Consider the following 27,263-nt stretch of genomic DNA (forward strand, 5'->3'; position numbering starts at 1 on the left):
CGAGATCTGATGAGATCAGGCATTTTCAGGCTGGTATGCCCGTAAGTGAAATTAAGAGAATGCGATCTCGCTAATGTTGGTAGAATATCAAACTCTGGTTGCGACAAAAGACAAGACGCTTCTGGATAGGGAAAAAAGTGGACTGATTATGACATCATAATGCAAAAAAAAAATAAACAAAAGCTTAAGTCACCCGAGGTTCCTAGTTGGTCCCCCATACAAGTACTAACCAGGCCCGAGTCTGGATGGCTTCCGAGATCTGACGAGATCATGCATTTTCAGACGGGTATGGCCGTAAGTGAAATTAAGAGAATGCGATCTCGCTAATGTTGGTAGAATATCAAACTCTGGTTGCGACAAAAGACAAGACGCTTCTGGATAGGGAAAAAAGTGGTCTGATTATGACATCATAATGCAAAAAAGAAATAAACAAAATCTTACGGCACCTGAGGTTCCTAGTTGGTCTCCCATACAAGTACTAACCAGGCCCGAGTCTGAATGGCTTCCGAGATCTGACAAGATCAGGCATTTTCAGACTGGTATGGCCTTAAGTTAAATTAAGAGAATGCAATCTCGCTAATGTTGGTAGAATATCAAACTCTGGTTGCGACAAAAGACAAGACGCTTCTGGATAGGGAAAAAAGTGGTCTGATTATGACATCATAATGCAAAAAAGAAATAAACAAAAGCTTATGGCACCTGAGGTTCCAAGTTGGTCTCCCATACAAGTATTAACCAGGCCCGAGTCTGGATGGCTTCCGAGATCTGGCATTTTCAGACTGGTATGGCCGTAAGTGAAATTAAGAGAAAGCGATCTCGCTAATGTTGGTAGAATATCAAACTCTGGTTGCGACAAAAGACAAGACGCTTCTGGATAGGGAAAAAAGTGGTCTGATTATGACATCATAATGCAAAAAAGAAATAAACAAAAGCTTACGGCACCTGAGGTTCCTAGTTGGTCTCCCATACAAGTACTAACCAGGCCCGAGTCTGGATGGCTTCCGAGATCTGACGAGATCAGGCATTTTCAGACTGGTATGGCCGTAAGTGAAATTAAGAGAATGCGATCTCGCTAATGTTGGTAGAATATCAAACTCTGGTTGCGACAAAAGACAAGACGCTTCTGGATAGGGAAAAAAGTGGTCTGATTATGACATCATAATGCAAAAAAGAAATAAACAAAAGCTTACGGCACCTGAGGTTCCTAGTTGGTCTCCCATACAAGTACTAACCAGGCCCGAGTCTGGATGGCTTCCGAGATCTGACGAGATCAGGCATTTTCAGACTGGTATGGCCATAAGTTAAATTAAGAGAATGCGATCTCGCTAATGTTGGTAGAATATCAAACTCTAGTTACGACAAAAGACAAGACGCTTCTGGATAGGGAAAAAGGTGGTCTGATTATGACATCATAATGCAAAAAAGAAATAAACAAAAGCTTACGGCACCTGAGGTTCCTAGATCGTCTCCCATACAAGTACTAACCAGGCACGAGTCTGGATGGCTTCCGAGATCTGATGAGATCAGGCATTTTCAGGCTGGTATGCCCGTAAGTGAAATTAAGAGAATGCGATCTCGCTAATGTTGGTAGAATATCAAACTCTGGTTGCGACAAAAGACAAGACGCTTCTGGATAGGGAAAAAAGTGGTCTGATTATGACATCATAATGCAAAAAAGAAATAAACAAAAGCTTACGGCACCTGAGGTTCCTAGTTGGTCTCCCATAGGGAAAAAAGTGGTCTGATTATGACATCATAATGCAAAAAAGAAATAAACAAAAGCTTACGGCACCTGGGTTCCTAGTTGGTCTCCCATACAAGTACTAACCAGGCCCGAGTCTGGATGGCTTTCAAGAGCTGACATTTTCAGACTGGCATGGCCGTAAGTGAAATTAAGAGAATGCGATCTCGCTAATGTTGGTAGAATATCAAACTCTGGTTGCGACAAAAGACAAGACGCTTCTGGATAGGGAAAAAAGTGGTCTGATTATGACATCATAATGCAAAAAAGAAATAAACAAAAGCTTACGGCACCTGAGGTTACTAGTTGGTCTCCCATACAAGTACTAACCAGGCCCGAGTCTGGATGGCTTCCGAGATCTGACGAGATCAGGCATTTTCAGACTGGTATGGCCGTAAGTGAAATTAAGAGAATGCGATCTCGCTAATGTTGGTAGAATATCAAACTCTGGTTACAACAAAAGACAAGACGCTTCTGGATAGGGAAAAAAGTGGTCTGATTATGACATTATAATGCAAAAAAGAAATAAACAAAAGCTTACGGCACCTGAGGTTTCTAGTTGGTCTCCCATAGGGAAAAAAGTGGTCTGATTATGACATCATAATGCAAAAAAGAAATAAACAAAAGCTTACGGCACCTGAGGTTCCTAGTTGGTCTCCCATACAAGTACTAACCAGGCCCGAGTCTGGATGGCTTCCGAGATCTGACGAGATCAGGCATTTTCAGACTGGTATGGCCGTAAGTGAAAATAAGAGAATGCGATCTCGCTAATGTTGGTAGAATATCAAACTCTGGTTGCGACAAAAGACAAGACGCTTCTGGATAGGGAAAAAAGTGGTCTGATTATGACATCATAATGCAAAAAAGAAATAAACAAAAGCTTACGGCACCTGAGGTTCCTAGTTGGTCTCCCATAGGGAAAAAAGTGGTCTGATTATGACATCATAAGGCAAAAAATAAATAAACAAAAGCTTACGGCAAATGAGGTTCCTAGTTGGTCTCCCATACAAGTACTAACCAGGCCCGAGTCTGGAGGGCTTCCGAGATCTGACGAGATCAGGCATTTTCAGACTGGTATGGCCGTAAGTGAACTTAAGAGAAGGCGATCTCGCTAATGTTGGTAGAATATCAAACTCTGGTTGCGACAAAAGACAAGACGCTTCTGGATAGGGAAAAAAGTGGTCTGATTATGACATCATAATGCAAAAAAGAAATAAACAAAAGCTTACGGCACCTGAGGTTCCTAGTTGGTCTCCCATAGGGAAAAAAGTGGTCTGATTATGACATCATAATGCAAAAAAGAAATAAACAAAAGTTTACGGCACCTGAGGTTCCTAGTTGGTCTCCCATACAAGTACTAACCAGGCCCGAGTCTGGATGGCTGCCGAGATCAGGCATTTTAAGACTGGTATGACCGTAAGTGAAATTAAGAGAATGCGATCTCGCTAATGTTGGTAGAATATCAAACTCTGGTTGCGACAAAAGACAAGACGCTTCTGGATAGGGAAAAAAAGTGGTCTGATTATGACATCATAATGCAAAAAAGAAATAAACAAAAGCTTAAGTCACCCGAGGTTCCTAGTTGGTCCCCCATACAAGTACTAACCAGGCCCGAGTCTGGATGCCTTCCGAGATCTGACGAGATCATGCATTTTCAGACTGGTATGGCCGTAAGTGAAATTAAGAGAATGCAATCTCGCTAATGTTGGTAGAATATCAAACTCTGGTTGCGACAAAAGACAAGACGTTTCTGGATAGGGAAAAAAGTGGTCTGATTATGACATCATAATGCAAAAAAGAAATAAACAAAAGCTTACGGCACCTGAGGTTCCTAGTTGGTCTCCCATACAAGTACTAACCAGATCCGAGTCCGTATAGCTTCCAAGATCTGACGAGATCAGGCATTTTCAGACTGGTATGGCCGTAAGCAAAATTAAGAGAATGCGATCTCGCTAATGTTGGTAGAATATCAAACTCTGGTTGCGACAAAAGACAAGACGCTTCTGGATAGGGAAAAAAGTGGTCTGATTATGATATCATAATGCAAAAAAGAAATAAACAAAAGCTTACGGCACCTGAGGTTCCTAGTTGGTCTCCCATACAAGTACTAACCAGGCCCGAGTCTGGATAGCTTCCAAGATCTGACGAGATCAGGCATTTTCAGACTGGTATGGCCGTAAGCAAAATTAAGAGAATTAAGAGAATGCGATCTCGCTAATGTTGGTAGAATATCAAACTCTGGTTGCGACAAAAGACAAGACGCTTCTGGATAGGGAAAAAAGTGATGTCTGATTATGACATCATAATGCAAAAAAAGAAATAAACAAAAGCTTACAGCACCTGAGGTTCCTAGTTGGTCTCCCATACAAGTACTAACCAGGTCCGAGTCTGGACGGCTTCCGAGAACTGACGAGATCAGGCATTTTCAGACTGGTATGGCCGTAAGTGAAATTAAGAGAATGCGATCTCGCTAATGTTGGTAGAATATCAAACTCTGGTTGCGACAAAAGACAAGACGCTTCTGGATAGGGAAAAAAGTGGTCTGATTATGACATCATAATGCAAAAAATAAATAAACAAAAGCTTACGGCACCTGAGGTTCCTAGTTGGTCTCCCATACAAGTACTAACCAGGCCCGAGTGTGGATGGCTTCCGAGATCTGGCATTTTCAGACTGGTATGGCCGTAAGTGAAATTAAGAGAATGCAATCTCGCTAATGTTGGTAGAATATCAAACTCTGGTTGCGACAAAAGACAAGACGTTTCTGGATAGGGAAAAAAGTGGTCTGATTATGACATCATAATGCAAAAAAGAAATAAACAAAAGCTTACTGCACCTGAGGTTCCTAGTTGGTCTCCCATACAAGTACTAACCAGGCCCGAGTCTGGATAGCTTCCAAGATCTGACGAGATCAGGCATTTTCAGACTGGAATGGCCGTAAGCAAAATTAAGAGAATGCGATCTCGCTAATGTTGGTAGAATATCAAACTCTGGTTGCGACAAAAGACAAGACGCTTCTGGATAGGGAAAAAAGTGGTCTGATTATGACATCATAATGCAAAAAAGAAATAAACAAAAGCTTACGGCACCTGAGGTTCCTAGTTGGTCTCCCATACAAGTACTAACCAGGCCCGAGTCTGGATGGTTTCCGAGAACTGACGAGATCAGGCATTTTCAGACTGGTATGGCCGTAAGTGAAATTAAAAGAATGCGATCTCGCTAATGTTGGTAGAATATCAAACTCTGGTTGCGACAAAAGACAAGACGCTTCTGGATAGGGAAAAAAGTGGTCTGATTATGACATCATAATGCAAAAAATAAATAAACAAAAGCTTACGGCACCTGAGGTTCCTAGTTGGTCTCCCATACAAGTACTAACCAGGCCCGAGTGTGGATGGCTTCCGAGATCTGGCATTTTCAGACTGGTATGGCCGTAAGTGAAATTAAGAGAATGCAATCTCGCTAATGTTGGTAGAATATCAAACTCTGGTTGCGACAAAAGACAAGACGCTTCTGGATAGGGAAAAAAGTGGTCTGATTATGACATCATAATGCAAAAAAGAAATAAACAAAAGCTTACGGCACCTGAGGTTCCTAGTTGGTCTCCCATACAAGTACTAACCAGGCCCGAGTCTGGATGGTTTCCGAGATCTGATGAGATCAGGCATTTTCAGACTAGTATGGCCGTAAGTGAAATTAAGAGAATGCAATCTCGCTAATGTTGGTAGAATATCAAACTCTGGTTGCGACAAAAGACAAGACGCTTCTGGATAGGGAAAAAAGTGGTCTGATTATGACATCATAATGCAAAAAAGAAATAAACAAAAGCTTACGGCACCTGAGGTTCCTAGTTGGTCTCCCATACAAGTACTAACCAGGCCCGAGTCTGGATAGCTTCTGAGATCTGACGAGATAAGGCATTTTCAGACTAGTATGGGCGTAAGTGACATTACAAGAATGTGATCTCGCTAATGTTGGTCGAATATCAAACACTGGTTGCGACAAAAGACAAGACGCTTCTGGTTAGGGAAAAAAGTGGTCTGATTATGACATCATAATGCAAAAAAGAAATAAACAAAAGCTTACGGCACCTGAGGTTCCTAGTTGGTCTCCCATACAAGTACTAACCAGGCCCGAGTCTGGATGGCTTCTGAGATCTGACGAGATAAGGCATTTTCAGACTAGTATGGCCGTAAGTGAAACTACAAGAATGTGATCTCGCTAATGTTGGTAGAATATCAAACCCTGGTTGCGACAAAAGACAAGACGCTTCTGGTTAGGGAAAAAAGTGGTCTGATTATGACATCATAATGCAAAAAAGAAATAAACAAAAGCTTACGGCACCTGAGGTTCCTAGTTGGTCTCCCACACAAGTACTAACCAGGCCCGAGTCTGGATGGCTTCTGAGATCTGACGAGATCAGGCATTTTGACACTGGTATGGCCATAAGTGAAATTAAGAGAAAGCGATCTCGCTAATGTTGGTAGAATATCAAACTCTGGTTGCGACAAAAGACAAGACGCTTCTGGATAGGGGAAAAAGTGGTCTGATTATGACATCATAATGCAAAAAAGAAATAAACAAAAGCTTACGGCACCTGAGGTTCCTAGTTGGTCTCCCATACAAATACTAACCAGGCCCGAATGTGGATGGCTTCTGAGATCTGACGAGATAAGGCATTTTCAGACTAGTATGGCCGTAAGTGAAACTACAAGAATGTGATCTCGCTAATGTTGGTAGAATATCAAACCCTGGTTGCGACAAAAGACAAGACGCTTCTGGATAGGGAAAAAAGTGATGTCTGATTATGACATCATAATGCAAAAAAAGAAATAAACAAAAGATTACAGCACCTGAGGTTCCTAGTTGGTCTCCCATACAAGTACTAACCAGGTCCGAGTCTGGACGGCTTCCGAGAACTGACGAGATCAGGCATTTTCAGACTGGTATGGCCGTAAGTGAAATTAAGAGAATGCGATCTCGCTAATGTTGGTAGAATATCAAACTCTGGTTGCGACAAAAGACAAGACGCTTCTGGATAGGGAAAAAAGTGGTCTGATTATGACATCATAATGCAAAAAATAAATAAACAAAAGCTTACGGCACCTGAGGTTCCTAGTTGGTCTCCCATACAAGTACTAACCAGGCCCGAGTCTGGATGTCTTCCGAGATCTGACATTTTCAGACTGGTATGGCCATAACTGAAATTAAGAGAATGCGATCTCGCTAATGTTGGTAGAATATCAAACACTGGTTGCGACAAAAGACAAGACGCTTCTGGATAGGGAAAAAAGTGGTCTGATTATGGCATCATAATGCAAAAAAGAAATAAACAAAAGCTTACGGCACCTGAGGTTCCTAGTTGGTCTCCCATACACGTACTAACCAGGCCCGAGTCTGGATGGCTTCCGAGATCTGATGAGATCAGGCATTTTCAGACGAGTATGGCCGTAAGTGAAATTAAGAGAATGCGATCTCGCTAATGTTGGTAGAATATCAAACTCTGGTTGAGACAAAAGACAAGACGCTTCTGGATAGGGAAAAAAGTGATGTCTGATTATGACATCATAATGCAAAAAAAGAAATAAACAAAAGCTTACAGCACCTGAGATTCCTAGTTGGTCTCCCATACAAGTACTAACCAGGTCCGAGTCTGGACGGCTTCCGAGAACTGACGAGATCAGGCATTTTCAGACTGGTATGGCCGTAAGTGAAATTAAGAGAATGCGATCTCGCTAATGTTGGTAGAATATCAAACTCTGGTTGCGACAAAAGACAAGACGCTTCTGGATAGGGAAAAAAGTGGTCTGATTATGACATCATAATGCAAAAAATAAATAAACAAAAGCTTACGGCACCTGAGGTTCCTAGTTGGTCTCCCATACAAGTACTAACCAGGCCCGAGTCTGGATGTCTTCCGAGATCTGACATTTTCAGACTGGTATGGCCATAACTGAAATTAAAAGAATGCGATCTCGCTAATGTTGGTAGAATATCAAACACTGGTTGCGACAAAAGACAAGACGCTTCTGGATAGGGAAAAAAGTGGTCTGATTATGGCATCATAATGCAAAAAAGAAATAAACAAAAGCTTACGGCACCTGAGGTTCCTAGTTGGTCTCCCATACACGTACTAACCAGGCCCGAGTCTGGATGGCTTCCGAGATCTGATGAGATCAGGCATTTTCAGACTAGTATGGCCGTAAGTGAAATTAAGAGAATGCGATCTCGCTAATGTTGGTAGAATATCAAACTCTGGTTGCAACAAAAGACAAGACGCTTCTGGATAGGGCAAAAAGTGGTCTGATTATGACATCATAATGCAAAAAAGAAATAAACAAACGCTTACGGCACCTGAGGTTCCTAGTTGGTCTCCCATACAAGTACTAACCAGGCCCGAGTCTGGATGGCTTCTGAGATCTGTCATTTTCAGACTGGTATGGCCGTAAGTGAAATTAAGAGAAAGCGATCTCGCTAATGTTGGTAGAATATCAAACACTGGTTGCGACAAAAGACAAGACGCTTCTGGATAGGGAAAAAAGTGGTCTGATTATGACATCATAATGCAAAAAAGAAATAAACAAAAGCTTACGGCACCTGAGGTTCCTAGTTGGTCTCCCATACAAGTACTAACCAGGCCCGAGTCTGGATCGCTTCCGAGATCTGACATTTTCAGACTGGTATGGCCATAACTGAAATTAAGTGAATGCGATCTCGCTAATGTTGGTAGAATATCAAACACTGGTTGCGGGGGGCGGAGCTAAGCGGCCATGCCGAGTGGTCGCACTGAACATGGGCTCTGTACAAAATCGCTCTTAAATCGCTAGTAAACCGTCAAAATCAGCGCAAAACGGGATCAAAACGACGTCGGGGCGACCCGGAGAAGGGAGACCTAGCCCTAAAAGTCAAGAGCCAAGAAACCAGACCATAATCGGAGGCTCCTACCCGGGGATAGACCTGAGGCCTATCAGAGGCCTACCCAGATAAAGCAAGGGACTGCAGCCTCTCACCTGGAAGTCTCCCCGGAGTACATCTTCCCCCCCCCCCCCCCTGCCGGAGAGGGATATCCCGGCACCTAAAGCGACGACCAAAGCACAGAAGTAACTGTCCTGAGCCAGCACGGCACCAGCAATCGCCAGGGCTCAGAGAAGCAGCTAAGATGGCTGCTCAGCGAAGCACACAAGCCCAATCGACCCTAAACCCTCTCGGGGACTTTGATCGTCTTTGTGCGACCTTCTGGTCACTGCTGAGCGATCGCGGAATGGCTTTCCATCTGGCAGTGAAATTAGTGTCCAAATGGATCCGTCCAACGACCAGGCGGCGCCATTACAGGTATCTTCTCCAAGCACCCAGACAGGCAACCAGACCCCGCAAAAGCTGTCAAGCCCAAGGGCGGGAAGCAACGCCATACCGCATGGGCACATACAAGGGCCCCCACACTCGAGAGAACACGACGGCTCAAAGCGCGACTTCACCACTTGCACGTAAAACTGGGGTTGTGGTTGGAGGAAAGAGGTGCCCTATTCCGGGCAGAACGATTTACCCCACGCTGACCGCAAACACAAATAGCCCGCCCAGGCTGAGGGCCGCACGGAGAGAGCCTCCAAAGCATCAGCCACCCTGCGGGAAGACTGCCCGCCGAAGACGGCGACGGAACACCGGCAGCGACCGCTACACCCACACAGGGACTGCCTCTTACTCACCAAGCTCTCGAGCCAGTGGCAAGAAGATGCCACCCTCAACACAGGCCTGGGGCTGGAGGGGACCCTCACACCACGACTGCAGCTCCGACATCTCGATCCCCCACGCGTCTCCTACATCATCTCCCCTGCGGGGAATTGGTTAAAGAAGGACTCACATCGCAAGAACGCACAGGGGACACGGTTTGGTACCTCTGCCGCACTAAAACCTGGCGGGTCCATTCTGCAACTCTTTAAACTGTGCTAGTTGTTTAATACTGAACTCTACTTCTTGGTACTGTTCAAACGCTTATGATCACTGCATATATCATTGATAACTGCATGTTAATATTAATGCCTTATGAGCGTTTTGTTAGCCTACTACTGGCCAACCGTGTGTCTAATAGCCTATATGTCTGACAGCTTACAAGTTGCCATGACCCCCGAGCTCAACCAAGTCGTATCAGCAAGTTCTTATCTGTCTGATTCTTTTTTGTATTTTTGTTTAGTTTAATCATAGATAGCCATGCATGCCCTATTAACGCTCCATGCTCACTCATACTGTAACTACAACACATAGGAAAGCATGTAAATCAGCAACTTATGCACAAGCGGAGTCGCAAATCTGTTATCACACAGGCCTCACCTAAACTCCCACAACTTCTATTTTAGCCAAGCCTAGGAATTCTCACCCCACAAAAAATGCAGTTTGTGACTCCGTGTTAGTGCCTCATATGCTAAAACGTTTACCTGGCACGTAAGATTAACTCTAAAATGTACTAGCCTAAAATCTAAACGTTGTTCAATTGTTGTGCTTTTCTAACTCTCTAAGCAAAGTTCATCATTACGGTTTATCTCCTTACTTTTAAAAAATGGTGTGCAAGATCTCATGTCTACCCCTATGTTCGAATTGTACCTAACGAGCTAGAGGATTGCCTTTGGGGTACCTCATAAGCAATTGTTATCACTGTGCGCACTTCAAAAATAAAGAATTAAAAAAAAAAAAAAAAAAAACACTGGTTGCGACAAAATACAAGACGCTTCTGGATAGGGAAAAAAGTGGTCTGATTATGGCATCATAATGCAAAAAAGAAATAAACAAAAGCTTACGGCACCTGAGGTTCCTAGTTGGTCTCCCATACAAGTACTAACCAGGCCCGAGTCTGGATGGCTTCCGAGATCTGACGAGATCAGGCATTTTCAGACTAGTATGGCCATAAGTGAAATTAAGAGAATGCGATCTCGCTAATGTTGGTAGAATATCAAACTCTGGTTGCGACAAAAGACAAGACGCTTCTGGATAGGGAAAAAAGTGGTCTGATGATGACATCATAATGCAAAAAAGAAATAAACAAAAGCTTACGGCACCTGAGGTTCCTAGTTGGTCTCCCATACAAGTACTAAATTCAAATAAAATCAGTTAAAACAGTGTAAAAATAAGATTATATATACTTAGATCATATATATATTTATTATATATATGATCTAAGTATGTATATACACATATACACATAAATATACATACACTGTCTACATGTATTTTAATATTAATATATACATAATTATATATATATATATTAATATCAAAATACACGTGCAATGATATTGATTAAATATATATATAATTTTTATTATATATATATTTATATTATAATAAAAATAAATAAATATATAAATACGTTAAAAATAAAAATAAAAAAAATAATACAAAATAAATAGATAAAAATATATAAACATGCGTAATTTCGTTCTAACTGTATTTTAAAATTAATATATATATATTGATATCAAAATACATGTAGAACGAAATAATATATATATCTATATACGTAAGTATATACGTATATATCACTAAATATATACCTATATATAAATAAAAATAATAAAAAAAATTATATACATATATATACACATATATATATATATATATATATATATATATATATACACCTATATATATAATAATTCTACGCATATATTTATGTAATAATTTTACATAATTAGGTCATTTTATTAATTACAATTAGCGGGACCTGCCTGACAACCCATGCTGAAACTATAGGGAATTTAATTTGCTAGCACTATATTTAACCCTGTAACTTTCCAAGACACCATAAAACCCGTACATGGGGGGTACTGTTTTACTCGGAAGACTTCGCTGAACACAAATATTAGTGTTTCAAAACAGTAAAATATATTACAACGACGATATCGTCAGTGACAGTGACATTTTTTGCATTTTTCACACACAAATGGCACTTACACTGACGATATAATTGTTGTGATACGTTTTACTGTTTTGAAACACTAATATTTGTGTTCAGCGAAGTCTCCTGAGTATAACAGTACCCCTCATGTACAGGTTTTATGGTGTTTTCAAAAGTTACAGAGTCAAATATAAGGTTTGCGTTTCAGTTTTTTCACATTAAAATTCGCCAGGTTGCCTTTGAGACCGTATGGTAGCCCAGGAATGAAAATTATCCCCATGATGGCATACCATTTGCAATAGTAGTCAACCCAGGGTATTGCAAATAGGGTATGTTTTTTTTTTTTTTTAGTAGCCACTTAGTCACAAACACTGGCCAAAATTTGCGTTCAAATTAGTTTTTTGCATTTTCAAATATTAACACTAACTTTGGCCAGTGTTTGTGACCAAGTGGCTACTAAAATAGACTGGACATACTCCATTTGCAATACCTTGGGTTGTCTACTTTTGCAAATGGTATGCCATCATGGGGGTAATTCTTATTTCTGGGCTACCATATGGTCTCAAAGGCAACGTAACCAATCTGGCGAATTTCAATGTGAAAAAAATGAAATATGTAACATGCTATATTTGACCCTGTAACTTCTCAAAACACCATAAAACCTGTACATAGGGGGTACTGTTTTACACGTGAGACATCGCTGAATACAAATATGTGTATTGTATTGCAGTAAAAGCAAACAGTATTATGACATTCACAGTTAGAATGTCACGTAGAACTAAAAAAATTTAAAAAAATCTTATTTTCTCCCATTTTTTAAATATTTTTTTCATATTAAATTATCTTCCATACCTAAATATTTGATGTTAAACGAAAGCCCTGTTTCCCCTGAATAAAATGATATATAATAAGTGTGGGTGCATTTAATATGAAAGAGGTGAATTACGGTTGGACAGACATGTAGCGCAAATGCCAGGTTTTGTTTATGTTTTTTTTGGATCACAACTTGTACATTTGGCTGCGGTCTTAAGGGGTTAAAGACCTCCACGCCACCACAGATCCTTTGGGACCCTGTCTCCACTTCCAGGTGCTCCTAAGGGTCGTGATAGTAAGGGAGTGCTGTTCCACTGCAATTGAGTTCCATAAGCTCCACGGCTCTCCAGGTGGGTATGACAATATGCATGATTTATCCGTATTCACTGTATGTGGGCATAATGCTCAAATGTTGACGTTTTCATTCTGTTGCTATTTTAGTACTATTGCCAGGATATTTCACCATTTTTATCTATTTTTGTCACACATACTGCATGTGAAAAAAAAATAGTATTTTGCTCCTATTCTAACATGTTACACCCTTTGTAAAATACTGCAAGATATAGGACAAGGTACCTGCGTATAGCATTTCTTTCCTCAAATATATATTACATTTGTCGGAAGGCATTTTATACACAACATTGCTGTTTTATTATATGTCTATATGCCAGCTATGATCCCCTATAATAAATTGTAATATGCAAAAAGTAGCTATAATAGTTATAATAGTTAGTTTAGCTTTCAAATACCATTTGCCTACAAAATTACTAATTAGTATTCATGCAAATAGTTTTCTTATAGTTTTCTATTGTTTTAGATTTCAAATCCCTTTTCCCAAGAAACAGGCAACCTAGTAAAGTGGCCCCTTCATACCAATAGCCGCTCAGGTAACCTCAGAAACCCCATGCCAAGCGACGATATCGTCAGTGACAGTGACATTTTTTGCATTTTTCACACACAAATGGCACTTACACTGACGATATAATTGTTGTGATACGTTTTACTGTTTTGAAACACTAATATTTGTGTTCAGCGAAGTCTCCTGAGTATAACAGTACCCCTCATGTACAGGTTTTATGGTGTTTTCAAAAGTTACAGAGTCAAATATAAGGTTTGCGTTTCAGTTTTTTCACATTAAAATTCGCCAGGTTGCCTTTGAGACCGTATGGTAGCCCAGGAATGAAAATTATCCCCATGATGGCATACCATTTGCAATAGTAGTCAACCCAGGGTATTGCAAATAGGGTATGTTTTTTTTTTTTTAGAGTAGCCACTTAGTCACAAACACTGGCCAAAATTTGCGTTCAAATTAGTTTTTTGCATTTTCAAATATTAACACTAACTTTGGCCAGTGTTTGTGACCAAGTGGCTACTAAAATAGACTGGACATACTCCATTTGCAATACCTTGGGTTGTCTACTTTTGCAAATGGTATGCCATCATGGGGGTAATTCTTATTTCTGGGCTACCATATGGTCTCAAAGGCAACGTAACCAATCTGGCGAATTTCAATGTGAAAAAAATGAAATATGTAACATGCTATATTTGACCCTGTAACTTCTCAAAACACCATAAAACCTGTACATAGGGGGTACTGTTTTACACGTGAGACATCGCTGAATACAAATATGTGTATTGTATTGCAGTAAAAGCAAACAGTATTATGACATTCACAGTTAGAATGTCACGTAGAACTAAAAAAATTTAAAAAAATCTTATTTTCTCCCATTTTTTAAATATTTTTTTCATATTAAATTATCTTCCATACCTAAATATTTGATGTTAAACGAAAGCCCTGTTTCCCCTGAATAAAATGATATATAATAAGTGTGGGTGCATTTAATATGAAAGAGGTGAATTACGGTTGGACAGACATGTAGCGCAAATGCCAGGTTTTGTTTATGTTTTTTTTGGATCACAACTTGTACATTTGGCTGCGGTCTTAAGGGGTTAAAGACCTCCACGCCACCACAGATCCTTTGGGACCCTGTCTCCACTTCCAGGTGCTCCTAAGGGTCGTGATAGTAAGGGAGTGCTGTTCCACTGCAATTGAGTTCCATAAGCTCCACGGCTCTCCAGGTGGGTATGACAATATGCATGATTTATCCGTATTCACTGTATGTGGGCATAATGCTCAAATGTTGACGTTTTCATTCTGTTGCTATTTTAGTACTATTGCCAGGATATTTCACCATTTTTATCTATTTTTGTCACACATACTGCATGTGAAAAAAAAATAGTATTTTGCTCCTATTCTAACATGTTACACCCTTTGTAAAATACTGCAAGATATAGGACAAGGTACCTGCGTATAGCATTTCTTTCCTCAAATATATATTACATTTGTCGGAAGGCATTTTATACACAACATTGCTGTTTTATTATATGTCTATATGCCAGCTATGATCCCCTATAATAAATTGTAATATGCAAAAAGTAGCTATAATAGTTATAATAGTTAGTTTAGCTTTCAAATACCATTTGCCTACAAAATTACTAATTAGTATTCATGCAAATAGTTTTCTTATAGTTTTCTATTGTTTTAGATTTCAAATCCCTTTTCCCAAGAAACAGGCAACCTAGTAAAGTGGCCCCTTCATACCAATAGCCGCTCAGGTAACCTCAGAAACTGGGCCCTGATCATCAGTGTATTGGTTATGGGCAATGATAAATGTTCTATCATTGCGTTCCCATTCATGTGCAATAACTTATGATACCTATAGGGGGTGTAGTGAGCTATGTGACATTAAGAGCAAGAAGATGGCTGCTGCATATTTAATGAGACATGTGCTTTAGGGAGGAAGTGACCTATAGGTGGCCTAGTGAGCACTGTGACGTTGAGTGAATAAAGATGGCTGCCGCATAGTCAATGAGACATGTGCTTTAGGAAGGTATTGAGAATTCTTAAGTCACTTCCTTTCACAAATGACCACATGTAGTATCCGCCTCCTAGAGATGACCATTAGGTATTGGTTATGTTACCTCTGTGGGTGGATACTAGATGGGAGGTTATTCAAGGGGTTACCAGAAACTTGAGAGCAATTTGGAGGAGTGGGTAGATAAACCGATTTCGTGGATCGGGAGGATTCATTCGGTAAAAATGAATATTCTACCACGGATACTCTTCCTCTTTCAACCCCTCCCGATCCACTTGACCAAATCCAGCTTGGGGACGCTCCAACAGGCCATCGGCAGGTTCATCTGGCAGAATAGGAAACATAGGACATCACGGAATATACTCTACAGGGCGAAAGAGAGGGGGGGTCTGGGGCTGCCAAATCTTTACTATTACTACGTGGCGGCACAACTGGCCCAGATAGCATTGTGGCATACACCTCCTGAAGAGAGGCGATGGGTGGACCTAGGGTCCGCTTTGTTGGGCCCGGACCTCCCCCAGTTCCTCCTGTGGACCCCTAGAGAATTTAGATCTCCGGATAGGGTCCCATGCCAAGCGGTTCAGACCTCTTTAAAGGTCTGGGACTCGGTTGCTCTTAAATATGGTCTGACTTCCGCTTTGTCCCCGATGACTCCGTACTTGAGAAATAGAGATTTCCCTCCAGGTTTGCAAGCTTGTGATTTTAGAGGTTTGGAAACCGCGGGACTACAGAGACTGCATCACTTATATGACAACAATTTCATAGTCTCCTTCGAGGAATTGAGCAACAGGACCCCACTGAGGCCTTTCGATTACTTCCGTTATCTTCAACTTCGGGACTACGCCCGAGCGGCCAGGATCAAACAGGCGGCACAGGCACCTCTTACGTTCTTTGAGAGGATGTGCTCCAAGGAACAGTTTCCGACTGGCCTCATCTCTTGTTTGTACGCACACCTGAGTACGCACACCTTCGGAATGGGGGACTGTTAAATACACCGATCAGTGGGAAGCAGACTTGAAGGAGGTGTTGGAGGGGGTCGAGTGGCAGGAAATAGGGGAGGCGGCCGCAACCTCTTCGGTGTGCGTGACCCAGCAGGAACAATCGTATAAGACCCTTTTTCAATGGTATACCACCCCGGTGACACTTTTCCGCATGGGTAAAACTCCGACGGACCTGTGCTGGAGGGGTTGCGGCCAGAAGGGTACGTATATTCATATGTGGTGGGAATGCCCGATAGCGCAGTCATTCTGGAAGATGATCGCAGCATTGTTAGGAGAGGTATTCGACCGGGTAGTGGAGCTGGATCCGTGGGTGTTCCTACTATCGAGATCCATAGAGGATTGGTCGCGATCTGAACAAACCCTCCTCCACAAAATAACCCTTGCCGCAAGCCGTGCCTTAGCGCAACAGTGGCTACAGTGTGATGCCCCTACCATGGCATTCACAAAACAGAAAATAAAGGATACTTTTTTGATGGACACATTGACGGCTCAGGTCAGGGGGACTACTAGGAAGTTCGAAAAGATCTGGGATCCGTGGGTTAATAGCATAGCCAGCGCCTGAGACACGACCTGACACATCCATACCAGACCTAACCTAACCTCACTAAAGACATTGAGGGGACTGGTCCTCCGCCGCCCCACTGGTCCCTCCTTCCACAGGGGGTTCGAGAACAGGGGCGCATGGAGTGGATGGATGATGGAGGGGGGCTTCTCCCCTCCCCTGGTAGCACTACCGGCATAGAGGCACTCATCGGACCGTCCTCCCTCCCGATATAAGCCCTTCCTTCTCCCTCCATCTTCTCTTTCTCTCTACTTCCCTATTCTTTCTCGAACCTTCGAGGTATCTCCCCCTTTTTCTTGTTCCTGAATTCTTACATATCGTGAACTATCTCTCATAGACGATTATAAGGGATCACTCGCAATTACCAGGGATATGGGGGGTCTGCTGTACCGTTGTAGAAGCGAATGCGATTGTTCATGGCTCCCCTAGTAGCTCGGAATTACAGATTGACACATGATGGTTCTTTGTTATATTTGATCATTTAAAAACACTTTGTGGGATGTAATGCGATACTCGAAACTGTGTCAGCAAGACTGGAAATTACTGGCAACATCACACTATACGAGCACGGATTATGTATCGCGACACACTCGAAAAGCACGTTTGCACGGATGTCGACGTCACAAAGTACCAATTCTTGGATGTATAGTTGTGTGCCGTATTTCTGGTTCTGTTTATTTGTATACTATGTATCAGCTGTCTTGCAAAGCGAAAAATAAAGAAATAAAAAAAAAAGAAACTAGAGAGCAGTTTCATGACTGGGTCGGAAGAAGCCAGGTGTCTTTAGAGGTGCCCATGTAAATCCATTTAACATGTGGCAAGGAACTCACCTCATTGTTCTGTGTGTTATGCTGATTCAATTATCCTGTGTAAGCTGCTGAATCTCCATGAATAGAGCTAAGTAGATTTCTTACCTGAATGTATTGTTTATAGCAGTGTGTGTTTTTAAAGTATGTTTTTGTGTGTGCTTGATAATTGTATTCCCAGTAAAGTTTTGTTTATACTTTCATCAAAACTTTGCCTCTTGTCTGTTCATTCAAGATATTCACTAATATTTATGTGATTGACCAGTATACCTTTTATTATTTTATTTGTGGTATTATTTCATATTTATGAAATTCAGAACTTCATAAATATAAAGAAATTACTTAATTTATCATTACAATCAGTAATAACTTTGGCATCCTTGAAAAGTGATCCGTAACTTGTCAATAAACACCTAGTAACCTAGTAACCCCTCAAAGAAACCACAGGGAGGTGGCTCTTTCTTGCCAATAGGTGCCTAAACAAACCTGGAAAGTTGCCCTTGGTTGCCAATAGCCACCTAAGATCCTTCAGGTGGCACATTCTCACCAATATGCTCCTAAGCACCACTAGTAAGTGTCCCCTGCTTGTTAACAGGCACCCAGACAAGCTGTTGGAAAGCATCCCCAGCTTGTTTATTGTCCTCCAGGCACTCCAGGAAATTGGCCCTGCTAGTCAATTGGTGCACATTCGAACCAAGGAAAGTGGACCCTGCTCACTAAAACACACACCCAAGAACCATGGGAAAGTGGCCCCTGCTTGCCAATACACACCCAGTCATCCTTAAATTTGGCACCACAATCCAATTTGTTCCCACATATATACCCACCAACAGGCTCCTGCTCACCATAAGTTGACCAATCAATAGGATCACAGTCACCCTGAGAAAGTGGTCCCTATTAGTCAATAGGTGCCTGGGCACTCATTGAAATTGTGCAAAAGAAGTTTGCCTAGGGAAATGTTTTTGCCTGAATATTAGTTAGACAAAGGGATTTTGTCTAGGCAAACGGTATTTTAAAGATCAAATGACAACCGCCATCATCATGATCTTTGTTATATTCAGAGAAACCCAAATTGTTGTTACAAGTGCACTTGGAGAAGCGAGAATTAGACACCAGACACCTGTTGGTATTCAAAATAAGCCTCTGACGTTTTATTCATCAGCTGGGTTTTATACATTAAAAAGTAAGTGCTGGGGGGCGTGGCTAGCGGCCGAGGAGAGCGGTCGTATGGTGTGAGAGCTCCCGGCCGTACAGGACCTCAAAGCTAGAAACCACGAAGCAAACCGTCCCTAATATAACCTAAAGTGGGTAATACCCCTACCGACCTGTCGCCATGGCCCCTGCCAAGCAAACGAAGCTCACGGACCCGATCCGCCCGCAAAAAAAGGACAGGACACGGGCCGCCCAAGATGGCGCCGAAGGGCCCGCGCTTTCACAAACCTCGGATTCAGCACAAGAACCTGAGACTGAGGTAAACCCCTATACAGATGCCCCGGTCACAGAAAGGAAGCTCTTCACAATGCTGCAGGACTTCAGAGTCACTCTGCAGAAAGACCTTCGCCAGGCTACTAATGACATCAAAAGGGAAATAGCAGAGCTGGGGGAGAGGACGAACAGCTTGGAAGTCAGGCAGGATGACATGTGCTCAGCGCATGATATGCTGTTAGCGACTGTACAGCAACTAAGTGAAGAGCACAAGTCCCTAAAAACAAAGCTGGCTGATATGGAGGACCGCTCAAGGCGGAATAACGTCAGATTCCGCTGGATCACGGAATCCGTGTCAAATGACAGCCTCGTGGAATACATATTGTCACTATGCAAGACCCTGGTGCCGACAATACCAGCACAGGAGTGGCTTATGGACCGGGCGCATCGCTTGCCAAGGCCCCAGAGACTTGCGCAGGATACGCCACGTGACACTGTGGTGCGATTCCATTACTTTAAAGCTAAATATGCTGTTCTAGCAGCGGCCAGGAAAGCGTCGACCCTGCCTGCACCCTATGAAACAGTCCAACTGTTTGCAGATCTTTCGGCTCTGACCATGAGCAGGAGGCGAGAATTTGTGACAGTCACGAAGACGCTCAGAAACAACAACCTCCAATATAGATCGGGTTACCCAACCAAGATCATCGTCTGGAGAAATGGAAGAGCACATACAGTACACAAACCGGAGGTGGGCATGCGGCTACTAAAAGAAAGGGGTCTATTCCCAGTGGGGTCTCCGGATAAAGCACCGGCAGAGTCGCCGAAACGCCCGCAGAGAGAGTGGCAGATGGCAGGCTCACCCACCTTGAAATAATGCTTCTGAATGGACCCTCTCAACCAGGCATTGCCATATGACGCACAGAGACTGTTCTGATTACCGTCAGACAAATTAACTGATAAATGTTGTGAGTATGTATGCATATGCACATTTGCACAAGATTGTACATCACAACCTAAGCACCATACATTAACGGCAGGGACTCGTTGAGAGACTAGTAACAAAAGATAAACAAAACAAACAAACAAACAAAAAAAAGAGAAAATCCAGAAGTATGGGATGAGTAACAAATGGGGGCCGGGGATTTAAGGGCGGGGGGAGACCTTGATCCCCGGTTTGTAAGGCTATACGAGATACAAAGCAGCACCGAGCACAGGCAAGGTGCGCAGTTTATGCAGGTGTTCACACCTACCTACAGGGCTCTGTAGACAGGTTGCCAACTCCCTCCGGGGCAGGGCACTCAGGGATAAGGGGCGGTACAATAACTGCATATGAGGTCATAAACACGGTTCTCATCGTCAGTCAGACCCCTAGGGTGTGCGCGAGGAAGGGGACAATCTCCCGACTCCTGCATACCTTCGGAAGAGCGCTGAAGTTGGATATGGCGCTATGCATATACCTAATGTTATTATTGTTATTATTGTTTTTAGTGTTATTTCCCCAATTTTCTCCCACAACCTATTCCACTTGGACAGCACCGACCTTACTTGCATTACCTAACCATCCACACATATACGCTCCACATAAGCAAATCCGAACAGGACAGAATGGATGACACACTAAAAATCCTAAGGCCTCAACAGCCCCCATAAGCGTAGACTGGTAGCGCAAGAAATGGTCAGGGCTAGAGCCGCAATAGTCTGCCTGCAGGAGACCCACTTCTGTATCCGGAACCCTCCTAAATTTACAGTAAAACAATAAGCCCAGAACTTTCATGCCTTTGCTCCAACTAAATCCAGGGGCGTTGCCATATACTTTCATAATGATTGGGCGTTCTCCCTCTCCAAACAATACGCCAGGCGGGATGGGAGGCTACTGATTTTGGTGGGTTCATTAAATGGCCTACAAGTGACAGTAGTGTCACTATATGCCCCAAATGACTCACAAAAATCTTTTTTAAGTATGGCCTTCCGTACAATATCACAACATAAACAGGGTCACACTATAATATGTGGGGACTTTAATTGTACTCCCGACCCCTCCCTTGATATCCGCAGGGCGAACGATGAATCGCCAAAGTCGGCCTCCCTGGCCTTGGGTCACCATTTGAGTACTCTCATGAATGAGCATGACTACTACGACACGTGGAGGAACCTGTACCCCCAAGAGAGGGACTTCACCTATTACTCGCCCATGCACATGACCTACACCAGAATAGATTTATGCCTCCTTGACACCAGAACTCTGCCATTTGCATTAAGCATCCGCATAGGACCAATCACGTGGTCCGACCATGCCCCACAACTGATAACGATCACAATTCCATACCCAGCTAGAGGGCGAGGCACATGGCGCCTCAATGAGGGCCTCTTAGACACCCCGGGACATCTACGGCAAATACAAACCCAGGTAAAAAACTATTTCGAGAATCACGCTAATTGCCAGACATCAATAACTACCCAATGGTTAGCCCACAAGGCAGTTATAAGGGGAGATATAATCCAGATAGGAGCGAGGGCTAAAAAACAGTTCACCTCCGAGAAAATACGATTAGAACAAGACATAATCAGACATGAAGAGGCACACAAACGCAAACCCAAAGACAGCATGCACGAAAAATTAGTAGAACTCAGGTCAAAACTTAGGTCCCTACAACTAATAGAAACAGAAAAAAAGTTGCGATTCCTCAAACAATCATATTACTCCATGGGAAACAAGGCGGGTAAGCTCCTAGCTAAGAAGGTCCACCAAACAAAACTACAATCGAAATTACCCTATATCACCTCGGACCAAGGGGTGAAACTGTACAACCCCCAGGACATAGTCAACGAGCTAGCACGGTACTATGCGTCCCTATACCAACTAGACGGGGACATGGGGACTCACCAACCGACTAAACAGGAGATAGCACAGTTTATTGAGCAGGTAGACATGCCACGCTTGTCCCACACACAATGCTCCTACTTAGAGGAACGCTTCTCAGAGGAGGAAATAGAGAAGGCCATCAAGTCCCTTCCCAAACATAAAGCTCCTGGCCCGGATGGGCTGTCAAATTACTTGATCGCTCCCTTAACCAAACTTTTTAACAACATTAAAACATCAGGGGAAATGCCCAAGGAAATGCTGGAAGCATTCATTGTGACGTTGCCCAAGCCTAACAAACCCCCCACCCATTGTGCCAATCTATGACCAATATCCCTTCTTAACGCGGATACTAAGCTATACGCCAAACTGATAGCAACAAGACTCAAAACAATACTCCTGGATCTCATTTCCGAAGAACAGGCAGGTTTCGTTCCAGGGAGACAGGTGGGGGACAATACCAGACACTTCTTGAACCTAATAGACTGGGCGACAACATCGTCCCAAAATGGCCTGATTTTGGCTCTAGACGCCGAAAAGGCTTTTGATCGCCTGCATTGGGGTTATATGACACAAACGCTAGCCAAAATGGGATTCTCCCCAGCAATACTGTCAAGCATCCTAGCCCTTTACCGGAAACCAACTGCCAGGGTATTCAGCACGGGTTTCATCTCTGACCAGATAGAGATCAGGAATGGTACACGGCAGGTATGTCCCCTTTCACCCCTCATATTCATTCTAGGTCTGGAACCCCTTATACGCCTTATCAAACATGACCCAACCATACAGGGACTCCAAACACCAGGGGGCACAAAAAAACTAGCATTATTTGCGGATGATGTTCTGTTATTTATAACGCATCCGGAAACATCACTCCCACACCTACTTCATAGACTGGATACATATAGGCAGGTATCCTATTACAGGAATAACTCCCTGAAAACACAGGCACTGCCTATCAATCTACCTAGTTCTACTGTCACAACACTACAAGCACAACATGCCTTTGACTGGCGGAAAACCTCCCTGCAGTATCTGGGGATCAAGCTCACAAAGTCTATCCAGTCCCTACCACAGGAAAACCACTACCCGGTTATACACAAACTCAAGGTCACACTCGAGAAATGGGAACGATTAGAGGTGTCCTGGCTAGGCCGCATCAACCTAGTGAAGATGATGGCACTGCCGCATATACTGTACCTGTTCAGAACCTTGCCTATTGCCCTCCCTAACAAACTAATCAAACTGCTACAGAATACAATAAACGCACATGTGTGGAAAAGGAAACTCCCAAGAGTAGCAAGGGGTACTCTGGGGCTCCCATGCACTAGTGGGGGACTGGGTATGCCTGACATTAATGCATACTACAAGGCATCAGCCCTGGCGCAAGGACTAAGGCTATTACGCCCCACAAATGCGCAACAAAAACCCATCTGGTTAGCGATGGAAAGTGCATGCCTAGGTACACAAGATATGACGAGGCACCTGTGGGCAGGGGGATACTCCCAAGTTGCAACAGGAAAGATGCTGCAATGTTCGAAATTTTTGCTAGAGGCCTGGAAAAACTGGAGCCCACATATAGTAGACACCAAATCACTCGTTTAAGCAGCCCCTCTGGAAACACTAGAAATTTTCTCTCCTGACCTGCAGGTGAATTGTTGGAGGGAGGGAGGGAGGAGCGGGCAAGGTCCAGGATATACTAGAGGGGGAAAAGGTAAAGCAGTTCCCCGCAGGGCCGCCACCAGAAATTTTGGGGCCCCTAACTCAGCTCAGGGTCTGGGCCCCCTGGGGCCCGCCTCCAATCCCGCCCACAGGGTCCGCCTCCAAATCCCGCCCACAGGAATACACACAGACACAAAAACACACACTGATACAAAAGGACACAGACACACACACACACACAAAAAAATACATACTAACAGACACACATACTGAAACAGAAATACACGCATATAGGCATACGTACTGACACACACATACTGAGACATACACACATATACAGACACACATGCATGAGGACTTACACACACATACACCGACATCACATACGTACACACAGACATACATTAATTCATACTGGCATACATACATATAGACATACTGACATACACACACAGACAGTCACAGACATTCTGACATACACACAGACATTCTGACATACATACAGACATACTAACATACACACAGACATACGTACAGACATTCTGACATACACACAGACATACTGACATACGTACAGACATACTGACATACAGACATACAGACATTCTTACATACATACTGACATACGTACAGACATACTGACATACGTACAGACATACTGACATACGTACAGACATACTGACATACACACAGACATTCTGACATACACACAGACTTACTGACATACATACAGACATTCTGGCATACACACAGACATTCTGACATACGTACAGACATTCTAACATACATACAGACATTCTAACATACATACAGACATTCTAACATACACACAGACATTCTAACATACATACAGACATTCTGACATACACACAGACATACTAACATACACACAGACATACTAACATACACACAGACATACTGACATACGTACAGACATTCTAACATACACACAGACATTCTAACATACACACAGACATTCTAACATACATACAGACATTCTAACATACATACAGACATTCTAACATACACACAGACATTCTAACATACACACAGACATTCTAACATACACACAGACATTCTAACATACATACAGACATTCTAACATACATACAGACATTCTAACATACACACAGACATTCTAACATACACACAGACATTCTAACATACATACAGACATTCTAACATACACACAGACATTCTAACATACACACAGACATTCTAACATACACACAGACATTCTGACATACATACAGACATTCTGACATACACACAGACATACATACACAAATACAGCTAATTTTTCTTACCTTTTTTTGCAGGTGGAAGGCTGTGGCTGATGGGAGTCGGCGTGGCTCCTGCGGGCTGCAGGCCTGTCCTTCTTGCCTCCCGCGCGGTGCTGAGGGGAGGGGAGGGAGCTAGGAGGAAGTGACGGCCACTTCCTCCCAGCAGTACTTTGGGGTTGGGATTTTTTTTAAGGGGCCCGGTCGCGCTATTGCACGGCCGCAGCGCTGACCGGGCCCCTGAAGATACAGGGCCCATGGGGTGGCCCTAAGTGAGTGGGCCACCCGATGGGCCCCATCAGCATGCGCTACACGTGGGGCCCGGGCGGCCGGGCCCCCCAGGGCCGCCGGGCCCGTGACAACCGTTATGGTTGTCACCCCCTGATGGCGGCCCTGGTTCCCCGTCCTGCACAACGATCTAAGGCTTCCGACGAAAGATATCTTCCTATATCTCCGCATAAAAAACATAGTACATTCACACATCCAACGTAGCAGTGCCCTCCCTATCGAACCCCATCTAATGCTAAAGCAGGCACTATCCCACGGGCACATGAAACCGATGTCAGCATGTTATAACGCGCTTGTCACCAAGATAGCACATGATAAGCCGGCATACATGATTCAATGGGAGGAGGACCTGGGACTCCAATTTCCCACAACAGACTGGCATATGGCCCTAGCAACCACGAAAAGAGCATCGCAAAGCCTCGCCCTTTGGGAAGCTTACTGCAAAGTCCTAATGAGGTGGTACTTGGTACGTATGTACCCGGGGACATCCGGGAAATGCTGGAGGTGCAAAACCGATGAAGGGACTATACATCACATCTTCTGGGCATGCCCCTCGCTAGTAAAATTTTGGGAAAAGATATCCTCCCTCCTATTGTGCAGGACGGGTACAACTCTACCTGTGAAACCAGAACACTACATTCTCCACCTCATACCCGATATTGCCACCCACCCTCATAAGAAGGTGATTATTAATGTACTCACAGTAGCGAAAATCGTGCTGGCAGGTTGTTGGAAGAGCAACAAAATTCCAACCATAGATATCATCACTAACAAAATGGACACTATTAGCGCATACGAAAGGATGGCAAGCAGGGTAAACGGTTGCAGTGAGAGATACGAAAAAGATTGGGGCAGCTGGCCAGCTGTGTGTTAGACAGGTACACGGAGATCATGATGTCATAGGTGTTACACAGCAAAAGGTTTAGGGTGAAACAGAGGTAATCATGCCAGTGGCATGAAGAGAGTCAAATCTACCAAGTCAAATTCACCAAGGTAAAATGTGTTGTCTAGGGTACCCCCGCCCCGCCCCTTCCCTCCCTTCCCCCTTTTCTTTCTGTACCCTTCCCGTCTCATCAGTTAAATGTTTAAAATTTAATAGCAATACAAATGTTTATCAGACGTGCACCAGGATACGAGAGGTTACCATTGCATTGTGATAGATTGTAACGCATGTAACACAGGTAGAATATGTAGCATACCATTTACTATGTCCAAGTGTATATGTGAAATCCGAGAGTAAAACCGGTGGAAAAATGTCGAAGGGTCTATAACTCATATGTTAGGATGCCAACCAAGCCTCATGCAGGAGTTGAGCCCACAGCTGCGACTGTGCTGGTATAGGAGTTAAACGTTGCACTGCGCTGCACAATGTCTGAACTATATTTTTGTTTCAATAAAAAGACAAATGAGAAAAAAGTAAGTGCTTACGTGCAAATACTCTTAGAACAAAAATAGTAAGGGAATACAGATAAGACATAGGGATGAGCGCCATGTATACATAACAAATATGTTTCTGGGTAAGAGAGAACAACAAGATTAGAGTAGAGACATCTTAGGTGGGGGCTCTCTGCTCCCGGGACTTAGACATATATGGTCTTAAGTGTTGTTCAAGCATCAAGCAATCAATCCTAATTCCAAGTTAGCCAATTTTAATATAGGATATCATTATATGACACCTATAAGCTTGAGCCTTGGAATCAAGATACATTCTATCACACTGCCAGCACCCCACCCTTATCAGCTGCTTTAATAATCATTTCAGTATTATTCTTGATCTTCTGTGGAGCTTGTTTCAGCACAAAAGAGAGTTTGGGTCATGGGTCTACATTGAGGCACGAGCAAGTACATTTTCAAACTTTTTGAGGTATTTTCTACTTTAAGGCTACCTGGGACAGAAAATTAGGTTTAAAAAGCCCCAGGCTTTTTCCTCCACTTGTGCTTTTCAACTATGAGTGGCACAATTTAATATACTTTAATACTTTTGTTGTAGAATTATTAAAACCTGTATTAAATTTCTCCATTAACTCCATCTAACTTCATTATATGACAGATTTTCCTAACAG

General features: G+C 43.0%; 21 pseudogenes; all 21 read right to left on the reverse strand.

The window, feature by feature from the left end:
• Nucleotides 1–434: 434 nt before the first annotated feature.
• LOC134588294 (5S ribosomal RNA) lies at nt 435–553 on the reverse strand (annotated as a pseudogene).
• Nucleotides 554–930: 377 nt separating this feature from the next.
• On the reverse strand, nt 931–1,049 carry LOC134594144 (5S ribosomal RNA; annotated as a pseudogene).
• Nucleotides 1,050–1,183: 134 nt separating this feature from the next.
• LOC134594922 (5S ribosomal RNA) lies at nt 1,184–1,302 on the reverse strand (annotated as a pseudogene).
• Nucleotides 1,303–1,436: 134 nt separating this feature from the next.
• LOC134589345 (5S ribosomal RNA) lies at nt 1,437–1,555 on the reverse strand (annotated as a pseudogene).
• A 467-nt stretch (nt 1,556–2,022) lies between these two features.
• LOC134597299 (5S ribosomal RNA) lies at nt 2,023–2,141 on the reverse strand (annotated as a pseudogene).
• A 225-nt stretch (nt 2,142–2,366) lies between these two features.
• LOC134594145 (5S ribosomal RNA) lies at nt 2,367–2,485 on the reverse strand (annotated as a pseudogene).
• Nucleotides 2,486–2,710: 225 nt separating this feature from the next.
• On the reverse strand, nt 2,711–2,829 carry LOC134589202 (5S ribosomal RNA; annotated as a pseudogene).
• A 722-nt stretch (nt 2,830–3,551) lies between these two features.
• Nucleotides 3,552–3,670, reverse strand: LOC134596009 (5S ribosomal RNA; annotated as a pseudogene).
• A 134-nt stretch (nt 3,671–3,804) lies between these two features.
• Nucleotides 3,805–3,923, reverse strand: LOC134594881 (5S ribosomal RNA; annotated as a pseudogene).
• Nucleotides 3,924–4,069: 146 nt separating this feature from the next.
• Nucleotides 4,070–4,188, reverse strand: LOC134588709 (5S ribosomal RNA; annotated as a pseudogene).
• A 377-nt stretch (nt 4,189–4,565) lies between these two features.
• Nucleotides 4,566–4,684, reverse strand: LOC134597351 (5S ribosomal RNA; annotated as a pseudogene).
• A 134-nt stretch (nt 4,685–4,818) lies between these two features.
• LOC134595976 (5S ribosomal RNA) lies at nt 4,819–4,937 on the reverse strand (annotated as a pseudogene).
• A 377-nt stretch (nt 4,938–5,314) lies between these two features.
• Nucleotides 5,315–5,433, reverse strand: LOC134594533 (5S ribosomal RNA; annotated as a pseudogene).
• A 134-nt stretch (nt 5,434–5,567) lies between these two features.
• LOC134588327 (5S ribosomal RNA) lies at nt 5,568–5,686 on the reverse strand (annotated as a pseudogene).
• Nucleotides 5,687–5,820: 134 nt separating this feature from the next.
• On the reverse strand, nt 5,821–5,939 carry LOC134598099 (5S ribosomal RNA; annotated as a pseudogene).
• A 134-nt stretch (nt 5,940–6,073) lies between these two features.
• Nucleotides 6,074–6,192, reverse strand: LOC134587803 (5S ribosomal RNA; annotated as a pseudogene).
• Nucleotides 6,193–6,582: 390 nt separating this feature from the next.
• On the reverse strand, nt 6,583–6,701 carry LOC134589053 (5S ribosomal RNA; annotated as a pseudogene).
• A 377-nt stretch (nt 6,702–7,078) lies between these two features.
• LOC134597994 (5S ribosomal RNA) lies at nt 7,079–7,197 on the reverse strand (annotated as a pseudogene).
• Nucleotides 7,198–7,334: 137 nt separating this feature from the next.
• LOC134588602 (5S ribosomal RNA) lies at nt 7,335–7,453 on the reverse strand (annotated as a pseudogene).
• Nucleotides 7,454–7,830: 377 nt separating this feature from the next.
• LOC134597127 (5S ribosomal RNA) lies at nt 7,831–7,949 on the reverse strand (annotated as a pseudogene).
• Nucleotides 7,950–10,523: 2,574 nt separating this feature from the next.
• LOC134596515 (5S ribosomal RNA) lies at nt 10,524–10,642 on the reverse strand (annotated as a pseudogene).
• Between the last annotated feature and the right edge of the window lie 16,621 nt (nt 10,643–27,263).

The sequence above is a fragment of the Pelobates fuscus genome, chromosome 2 (genome assembly GCF_036172605.1).
Source record: "Pelobates fuscus isolate aPelFus1 chromosome 2, aPelFus1.pri, whole genome shotgun sequence".
Classification (NCBI taxonomy): domain Eukaryota; kingdom Metazoa; phylum Chordata; class Amphibia; order Anura; family Pelobatidae; genus Pelobates; species Pelobates fuscus.